Consider the following 9,486-nt stretch of genomic DNA (forward strand, 5'->3'; position numbering starts at 1 on the left):
ATAAGAGAATTTAGAAATACAATAATAACTCGAACAATAAACTTCAGATGACATCAATTGCATTTCCAAATTACCACATATAAAAATGATTGATCTTATTGCCTTTGACATTGTAAAACCACTTTAGAGTTATCAGATACAGAATGATTACACTGACCTAAAGAAATCATATAGTGTTTAGCATATGCCAGTCACTGTGTTAAGCACTTTACAATCATTATATTATTCTGATCTCATAACAACAACCCTGGGAGGTAGGTACCATTATTATTTTTCTCTTTACAGATCAGGAAACTGGGGCAGAGATAAGATAGCTTGATTACATAACTAATAAATTTATGCACCTGGAATATAATTCAAGTTTCCCTACAGTTTTCCAGTATTTTTAAAAACACCTGTATTGGGGAATCTAATCTGAGATGAGGAGGTTTAACAGAATAAGATGGAGAGGGTCTCTCTGACCTGGGGGAGTCACAAACATGGTCAAGGAAGGGTCGACAAGAGGTTGCTATAAAGTGCAAACTGTTTACCTTTTTTTTTTCTTTCTTCACTCTGAGATTGCTTCCCAACTAGCTGCCTTCCTTTACTGCCCTAGAACAATGAGGCTATTAACCTTGCCATTTACTTTTAAGATTTTTATAAAATATAATCCTTATTTTTCCTTAAAACAAATTCTACAGAGTGGTACCCCAAAACTTGCTAAGTTATTTCAGAAGGGAGTGAGTTTCCGGAATTATCCCAAATCCCAGTCCTCTGTAATCTTAAAATGGTTAATCTTCAAACTTCCAAAATATGCTAAGATGTTTTTAGCAGTTCTATAGACTTTGAGTATCTGACTTTTTTTTTTGTAATTCCAGCATAACCATAACTGAAAATGACAGGGAAAAAATGTCTTGCATGTTTTTTTTTTCTTATAACTTAATCTCCCACAGAAAGTCTAAAGTGGGAGTTAGTCCTGCTTGCTGGGACAATTGCTTCAAGTATAAAAGTTCATTAATCTTTCCCAGTGTTCTAAACTCTTTGGCTACAGCAACTACATCTTAAATCTTTCAAGGTAAGAGAATCTAGTTCACAAATAAACACGACACAGATATTTTACAAAGATGCAAACACAGACAAAATGTCAAGACAGTTACAGACACAGATAGGTTTTTTGGTTTTTGGTTTTTGGAGGGCAATTGGGTTTAAGTAACTTGCCCAAGGTCACACAGCTAGGTTTTTTGTTTGTGTGTGTTAAGTGTCTGAGGCTGGATATGAACTCAGGTCCTCCTGACTCCAAGGCCAGCACTCTACTCACTGCGCCACCTAGCCACCCCTGACACAGATAGTTTTAACAAAGCCTGCAGTTATAATCCATACAGAGGCACATAGTTACTGAGATGTGTGGTTTCAACTTTACTGAGGTGTGCAGTTTAAAAAACAACAGAGGGACAAGAGGCACAAAGTTTACAGAGGTGTGTAAAGAAGTACAACAGAGATGCTGCGGCTAGGTGGCTCAGTGAATAGAGCACCAGTCCTGGAGTCAGAAGGACCTGAGTTCAAATCCGGCCTCAGACACTAACACAAAACTAGCTGTGTGACCTTGGGCAAGTCACTTAACCCCAATTGTCCTACCTTCCTCCTTCAAAAAACAAAACAAAAACAAAAACCCAACGCAAAAACACAACAGAGGCAAGCAGAGAGGCCAATTAAGAGTTATGCAGTTTAAGAAAGGACATCCTTACCAGCATAATCCAAGATGAACTGGGTCACTGGAGCTGCCCTGGAGTTTTCCTCACAAAGAATAGTGGCCTCAACCAAGGAGGGAACTTGGAGGGTTGGAGAAGGGATAAGGACAAAGGACTCATCAGATGAGAGGGACCAGACTTTGGAGAAATAAATCTCCAGTGGTGCCTAGTCTGTTCCCTCTGGTACTGGAGAATGACCCAGGTTCTATATCTAATCCCACTTCTTACAACAATTAATGTCAAATGGATAGAACTGGCCAGAGCCAAACAGAGAAGGCTAGAGACAGGAGGGTTAGGAATCAAACAGAAGCTTAATTTCAAAGTGGGAGAAATGGTTTGCAAGTAAGGATACAAATGCTGGGGCCCCTCCCCTAGTGGCAGGACCAGAGGCAGTGTGGTTGAACCTCGTGGTTCAACTTGTGGCCAGATAAAGAATCAAACAGTGTAGAGTAGCAAAAGTAGTGGGGCATGACAGCAACAGTGAGGCAAGGTTATCATGTCTGGGCTTGTTGATGCTTTCCGAAGCTCAGGGACCATCAGTTCCAGAAGGTGAGCACAAAGGATTGTTGCCAGGCTCAGGGCACAGCTCGCTCACTGGGCCTTAGCTCTGGAAAACAGGGGGTCTCCTAATAACCTGACACTCTAAATCGATGATACTTTGGTTTCAGCTTCAAGAATTAAAAGCAGAATTGAGGATATAGGACATAAAATATTTAAAGCTACATACAAATTAAAGAAAAATGTACACACAATATGTTAAGTACAAACTCAAATATTTTAACTAGGGTATACAAATTCAAAAGGAGTTCAGCATAAAAGAACAATTAGCATGGAGAAAGGAGAAGAGTTCCTAAATGAGGTCATTTGAACCAGGTTTTGAAAAAGAGGTGGGATATGAGTTGGCAGAGAAGAGCAAAGTCAGGATAAAAGCATGTGCCAAGGTCCCAGGATAGTAATGAAAAGGTATGAGAAGTTATGCTGAGTTGAGAGAAGCAAATTTGTTGTAGGACCCATACTTCCAAAGTGATCTTCCTTAAGCGGGTACCTGACGATGTCACTCCCCTACTTAATAAATTCCAGTAGTTCCCCACTGCCCCTAGGATAATACATACATGCATACATATACACATACATACATATATTTTCCTCTCTTTAGCTTTTAAAGCCCTTTTTAACCTGTCCCTAACCTATCTCTCTCTTCATTTTCTATTACACTGTCTTTCACACCCAGAAATCCAACCAAACTGGACTTCACTGTATTCCTCATACATGTCACTTGAATGCTGCTTTGAATACCTTTATACATTAGCCCATACTCCATGCCTAGAATGCATTCCTTCCTCAACTCCCCCTAAGAGAGTTTTTCCTTCAAGATGCAACTCAAGAACCACCTTTTATAAGAAACCTTTCCTGAGCCTCTTCACCAATACCTTCTCATCCAAATTACCTTGAATTTAACTATTTTGTAATTATTATTTTTCTGTATTTATGCTATATACACATGTGTGTGCATGTATACACATACATACACAGAAACGTGCACATATGTGTGCATATGTGTTGTCTTCTTATTTCAAAGTATGCTCCTTGGGAGAAGTGATTGTTTCATTCTTTGTGTTTGTAGTTCCAGAGTCTAGAACAGAGCTTGGTTTGTAGTAGGCACTTAATAAATGTTTATTGATTGACTGAATGATTAAGTATGATGACTTCTGAAAGGAGACAATATAGATTTTGGCAAGGGTGATGAATGGAAACAGATTATTCTAGCAGAAGTGTACAAATTGGATTGGAGAAAGGGAAACCACTTGATATTAATGTAATCCAAGTAATCTAAACAGTAGTGACAAAGAGCCCTGAATGGGGTAATGATTGCAGAAATGTAAAGAAGGCACAGACCCAAAAGACCATAAAATGCTACAAAAAAAAGGATTATTTGAATGTGAATTCATATCAATTAAGATATGAATGTGATAGACAAGATAAAAATTACCTTTTTGATACAGGGATCAATTTGATACAGGGAAGGGATATGGAGAGATGATGTTTTCATTATTCAGACCATATTTGGTGTGTCATATTCACATTTTAAGAGGGACACTGATGAACTGAGGTGTGTCCAGAGGATGAGGATAACCAGGAACCATGTCAAAAAGGCATGGGTTGGAGGTGGCCAGGTGGTGCAGTGAGTAAGAGCACTGGCCCTGGCATCGAGAGACCCGGGATCGGTTCCGGCCTCAGATACTTGGCACCCACACAAAAAATAACTGGCCGTGTAACCTTGAGCAAGTTATTTAACCCCAATTGCTTTAAAAAAAAAGGCATGGGTTAAAGGAACTGATGGTCATAGAATCATAGTTCTAAATCTGGAAAGAACATCAGAGTCCATCCTTAAATCTCCAGTGGCTTCCCTTCTCCCTCCTCTCAATTAAGAAACTAACCTCATATTTGATTGAAGAAATTAAAGCCAGTTGCCCTTTTCTTTCCATCCCTCTACCATATCTATCCCTCTGATGCTTTCTCCTAACCTATTCTTTCACACATCTTACATGAATACTTGGTCCTTCTCCTTGACAAAGCAAACTGCTCTACATGCACAGGGGCTCCATCCCATCTTCTCCAGCAGATTGGCCTCTCTCTCAACCCTGCTCTCTAGCTTATGTCCATTCTCTCTCTCTGTCTACTGACTGCTTCTCTACTGCTTGTAAACATGTTTACATGTCCCCACCCTTAAAAACCTCTCACTCGACTCATGGATCCCTACTAGCTATTTGCTGGGCTCTCCTTCCAAGCTTCCCAGTATTTTTTCTGGGGCTACTATGAGCCCTTGTTCATACAAGGCTTGTAATACTTCCTTTAAAACTGTTTGTAGCTTTTTCTGTTTTTCTGTAGCTAATAATATGTCATCCATGTAATGTATAATGACAACTTCTAGATGTCCCAACCTTATAGGTTGCAGAATCTGATCTACAAACCATTGGCATAAGGTGGGGCTGTTTGCCATGCCTTGTGGTAATACCTTCCACTGATACCTCCTGGCAGGTGACTGCAGATTAATTGAAGGAACAGTAAAGGCAAATTTTTCTCTATCCTCTTGATGTAGAGGAATAGAATAAAAACAATCTTTTATGTCTATAATCATTACTCTATATCCTTCTGAAACCATATTAGGTAAAGGTAATCCAGGTTGAAGTGCTCCCATAGGTTGTAAAAGGTCATCGATCTTTCTCAAATCAGTGAGCATTCGCCATTGACCACTCCTTTTCTTTATAACAAACACAGGGGAGTTATATGGGCTGAATGAACGTTCTATATGTTCAGCCTGTAATTGCTCCTCCACTATATGGTGTAAGGCTGTTAGCTTTTCTATTGATAGGGGCTACTGCTCCACCCAGCAATATTTATTCGGGAGCCATTTCAATTTGGGCAGTGCTAACATAGCAGTGGCCCCAACTAGTTTGATTGCAGGTAAATTCCCATTCCTTCCATAATGTCTCATCCCCAGAGGGAAGAGGACAACCCTGTTATAACTAATGGTCGAAAGATTCCTTCTTTTTCTTCTACTGCCCACCGTAAGAATTGTTTTGACTTTTCAGCAATCTGCGGTCCCCCTACTCCAGTAACTCCAACATTCTCTCTTTGTAATTCCCATTCGAGGTGGCCATTCTTCTTTTCTAACAACAGAGACATCTGCTCCTGTATCCAGCAAGCCTCTGAACGGCCTGCCATTGATATAAATCACTATCAAATCACTATCATCCCTGTTATATATTGTGTTAAAGCCACCTGTAGTTCCTCCTGTTTTCTCTAAGGGATTCTCCTGGCTATTGGCTCATTACAAGGGAGCTTCGCTGGGTAGGAGTGTCTACCTGTCCTGGTGAATGCCTCAAATGCTTCCTCTGGATTGGGCACAGCATGGCGCCGAATAAAGGACTTACATTCCTTGTGCCAGTCAGCTTTCCATATCAAAGCCTGACTGGGGGTGAGGCATGCAGTAGTTAAAGCCTCCCAATCTCCAGGGGTACACGGGATTCAAGCGACCCAATTAGTCAAAGTCTGAATCACAAAGGGTGAATTCGGTCCGTAATCAGTACAAGCCTGCTTCAGGTCTTTTAACAACTTAAAAGGTACAGCAGTGTATTCCCGACCAGGATCATTCAAATTAACAGGCATTAGGACCAGGTCCCATTCAGTCAAGTCCTCCCCAGCTAAAACAGCCTCTTCCAAAGAAGCGGCCACTAGGTTAGGCCTAGTACGCCCACTAGGAGTCAGTATTGTGCTGTCCCCCCCAGGAAAGGATGGGAACTGAGGAGGAGGCAGAGGACTGGGCACTGGGGGAGGAAGCAGCTCACATTGTAAATTCTCTAAGGCTGTTGTGAGCACCTCCACTTGTTTACGAAGTTTGTTCTCTTCTTTATCAGGAAGCTGTACTTTTTCATCTTGTTTTGTCTGCTCGACCTGTTTTGTCTCTTCTTCCTTTCTGTACTGTGAGAAAGTATCTAGTGGCAGATAAATTTCTGGCACTCCCTTCAGCCCCTCTTTTTTAGCTTTTTTTAGCCCTCTTCTCAGTGATACTATCACGTACCAAATCTTCTGCCTCCTCTTCACTAGAACTAGTACTTTCTCCTAAGAGAGACTCCCCTGTCTGAGACGCTTGGGGTACGGAGATCGGGGGGATGGGTCCGTAAATGGATGCTTTTACCAGACTGTAAATCATGAAATCTAAGCCCCTAATCTGTCCTGGATTGTCCTTATCATAGGATGCTAACTGGTTCCCAATTACAACCCATCTCTGTAAATCTAGGCCAGTATATTCCACCCAAGGGGATATTCTCCAGATAACTTATACAAATCTTTGGCAATCCTTTTGTTTCACTTTTATCCCCTTGTTCTTTACTAGGTTATAAATCTGCCTTGAATAAACTTCTGTGTCACTGGGTTTAACAACTGGGAGGCGCAAAGCCTGACCCATGTTGTCTTTATTCCCTCCAGCTTCCTACTTAAGGCTTCTAAGCTTAAGTAAGGCTGTGGGGGTCTTCCAAACAAGGCCCTTATATAGGTCCTTTTATTGGTCCTTATATAGGTCCTTATATAAGTCCCTGTTCGGGCGCCAGCTGCTGGGCTCTCCTTCCCAGCTCTGGCCTTGTCTTACCTTATACCCAGTCTTCAGACGTCTCCGGCTTCTTGTCTCCAAGAAGAACTCACCCCCACAGAACACCCAAGGACACGGAGGTTGCCAAGCGAGGCTGCTCTTTATTTAGTTACATCTTAACAGTGTGGCCCTCAGAACAAAGCAGAATGGAACCGTGGGACAGAGAGAGCAGGACAGAGAGAGAGAGAGAGAGAGAGAGAGAGAGAGAGAGAGAGGGAGCCTCCCCTTGCTTTTTCCCTAATATCCTTATCATTCTTCTTACTGTCACATGCCATGTGGGAGCCAATCGTGCACTCTCCCAAGTGCAGGGCAAAGGAGTATGTGTTAAGAGGAGTCCTTGTTGATAAGGCACGTTTAATGCCATGTTGGCCTTTCCCAACCTGGCAAAGTCAGCTCCCACAGCCCTGCGCTCAATGCCATGTCAGCCCTTTCGGCCCAGCAGAGTCGGCCTCCACATCTCCAAGCTCCTGCCTCTCAGAGGTCACGTGCACCCCCTCCAACATCTTGTGACTGCCACAGTGTCTCTCACACTTGTGGCTCTATCAGCTATTGTCTTACATTGGGCCAGTCACCATCTTGGTTCAGGTCCTCATCAACTAATAATATCTGGACTACTGTAATAGACTTCTGGCTGGTATCCCTGCCTCAAGTCTCTCACACTCCAGTCCACCTTCTACTGTGCTACCAAAATGGTCTTCTTAAAGCCCAAGTCTAACATGTCACATTCCTTCAATAAATTTCAGTTAAGTTCCCTATTCCCTCCAAAATCAAATATAAAACCCTTTTTTTTGGGGGGGGGAGGCTTTTAAAGCCTTTCATAACCTGGTCCCTTCTTACCTTTCCAGTCTTCTTACATCTTACCCTCTCCTCTAGGTACTCTGCCACCCAATGACACTGTCTTCCACTGTTTCTTGCCACAAAGAAACTTGTGTCTCCTGGACATTTTCACTGGCTATTCTTCATCACTGGGATGTTCTTCCTTCTAATCTATTTCCCTGATTCCTTTAAGTCTCAGCTCAAATCCCACCTTCTCAGAGAAGCCTTTCATGGTCCTCCTCAGTTCTAATACCTTTCTTCTGAGATTAACCGTCCATACCCCATATCTATACATATCTCTCTCTACCTATATATCTTGTATATGTGCATAGTTATTTACGTGTTGTCTTCCCCGTTAGAATATGAGCTCCTTGAGGGAAGAGATCGTTTTGTTGTATTCCCAGCACATAGCACACTGTCTGGGACATTTTAATTGCTTAAAGTAGGAAAGACATAGTAAAATCAGGATCAAGAACCACCTATTCAAATATCTGAGGAGCTGTTATGTAGAAGAGGGATTTGACTTTTTTTTTTTTTTCTGCTTGGTCCCACAAGGAAAATTCGACTGATCAGTGAAATTTACAAAGCAACAGATCAGGAAAAAGAAAGAACTTTCTAACAATTAGAGTTAGTCAGGTGAGAAAGCATTTATTAAGCACCTACTACGTGCCAAGCACCGTGCTGTGCCAAGGGCTGGGGAGGCAAAGAAAGGCAAAAGACAGCTCCTGTCTTCAAATCGCTCACACTTTAATGGGGCAAACCCGAAAACGCCCATGTACAAACAAGGTAAACACAGGATAAACTCGGGATAATCTAAAGGTGGAAATGAATTTCCTCTTGAAGCCGTTGAGCTCTGTAACTCGGAAGTGTTCAAGCAAAGACTGGATGAACCTCTTTCAAGGGATTTCTGAGTAGGTGGGAGGCTGGGCTAGAGGACGTCGGAAGGTTCCTCCCAGTCCAAAGAAACCAGGTGAGACAGAGTAGGTGACTTTGGAAAACCAGCCTTTTCTCAGCCCCTCACACTGCTCAAGGGCATTGCCATGGCAACGCTGAGATCCAGCAAGCAGGTGTAGATGCCCTGGTCACGCCCGTGGTAGGTATGGCGAGAGAGATGATTGGTGGTAGAGAGAATGACCTCGGGGAGGGGATAGGCGAGGGAAAGTGGCGCGGGAGGAGCGAGCCCGGAGACCCATTCTTCTCCCCGGTCTTGAGTTCACCTCCGGTGCTGTGCTGCGTCTACTCTTGCCCAGTGGCGGAACGTACGGTCCCCACGTCCGGATCCTAAGTCTAGAACTCGTGGCTGGGGAGGAGGCGGCGTAGAGAAGGACTGTCCGACACGGAGGACGGAGCGTATCCGAAGTCTAGAGCATCTGACTGGGAAACAGCAGCGGCGTCCAAAGGGACCGGCTTTGAGAAGGTAGGTTTTGAGTGTTCTTGAGTCCCGAGCGGATGGTCTGAGAAAGGTAGGCAACCTGAGCGTCTTTGGGCGAGGTAGTCCAGGGAAGTTTCAGCCTCCGAGTTTTCTGGAGTGCATCGCCGCGGGACATCCTGGGCTGGTTCTGCATTGGTTCCATCCGCAGATCCAGGTTGCTGGTGCTGAGGAGAGTGGAGGAGTTCTCCAGCGAACGCGCTGCCTCGGAACCGGACTTCTGGCTAGGCGGACGTGTCTCTGGCTCTACACTCCTGACCTGGAGACACTCGGGCTTCCCAAGGACGCCCGCATCCTCCGGGGACGAAATTTGAGGCGTCTGCACCCCTCAACTCCCCCGCCCCCTCCGAGTGTTCTTAAACTTG

The 9,486-nt window shown here is 43.5% G+C and overlaps 1 protein-coding gene across 1 annotated transcript in view; it reads left to right on the forward strand.

Annotated features, from left to right (window-relative positions):
* Positions 1–8,674: 8,674 nt before the first annotated feature.
* Positions 8,675–9,486, forward strand: part of LOC138152021 (L-threonine 3-dehydrogenase, mitochondrial-like) — a 26,904-nt gene continuing 26,092 nt past the window's right edge. The window contains exon 1 of the mRNA XM_069075662.1: positions 8,675–9,109. The gene's annotated coding sequence lies outside the window, so the exon portion shown is untranslated. The remainder of the gene's footprint in view (positions 9,110–9,486) is intronic.

The sequence above is a fragment of the Petaurus breviceps genome, unplaced genomic scaffold, assembly GCF_028583685.1.
Source record: "Petaurus breviceps papuanus isolate PSGF00001 unplaced genomic scaffold, PetGlider_PUasm1.0 90919, whole genome shotgun sequence".
In the NCBI taxonomy this organism is placed as follows: Eukaryota; Metazoa; Chordata; class Mammalia; order Diprotodontia; family Petauridae; genus Petaurus; species Petaurus breviceps.